Source organism: Etheostoma spectabile, chromosome 12 (genome assembly GCF_008692095.1).
Source record: "Etheostoma spectabile isolate EspeVRDwgs_2016 chromosome 12, UIUC_Espe_1.0, whole genome shotgun sequence".
NCBI lineage: Eukaryota > Metazoa > Chordata > Actinopteri > Perciformes > Percidae > Etheostoma > Etheostoma spectabile.
Genome location: NC_045744.1, coordinates 5,342,613 through 5,343,130, shown reverse-complemented (window position 1 = coordinate 5,343,130; position 518 = coordinate 5,342,613). Strand labels below are relative to the sequence as shown.

At 40.2% G+C, this 518-nt stretch overlaps 1 long non-coding RNA gene across 1 annotated transcript in view; it reads left to right on the top strand.

The window, feature by feature from the left end:
- The first annotated feature begins 16 nt into the window (after positions 1-16).
- The window catches only part of LOC116698806 (uncharacterized), a 3,689-nt gene continuing 3,187 nt past the window's right edge, over positions 17-518 (top strand). Inside the window, exon 1 of the long non-coding RNA XR_004334302.1 lies at positions 17-518. This exon is cut by the window's right edge and continues 50 nt beyond it. This is a non-coding gene — a long non-coding RNA (uncharacterized LOC116698806).

Below are 518 nucleotides of genomic sequence, written 5' to 3'. Positions count from 1 at the left end.
ATCAGTCTTACTGGTGCATGAGATATGAAGCTAAACATCAGTATTTCAAGAAATTTGCAAGAATCACCAAAAACTATGTAAATATATGTCAGACTCTTGCAAAGAGAGATCAGCTTTGTCAGTGCTGAGAATGGCAGCCTGAAAGTCCCATCAAAGACTAACACTCACGAGCCAATGTAAACCGGCTTGTTTGCTGAACTTAGAGACAGTTATTGCCGTGGACAAGAAACTCTGGAAGAGTAAATGCAGCATCTTGAATTCTACTAAGTACACAATGTGAAATATCTTCATTCTGGATCTTGTACAAGGAGAGCAGATACCACTGTTTGTGAAAATGATTGTGCATATTTGGTCAAACTGGATTCTGGTTGGAAAACGTTTCACAACAACAGCGTTTTCAAGACACCCTTCATTCCTACCATATCAGAGAAACTGTTGAGCTGTTGATGTTCAAGGCTGGGGAGGAGGTGGACTTTCATGCTCTGGAGGCATACAGATGTGATGGTAAAGAAATCATA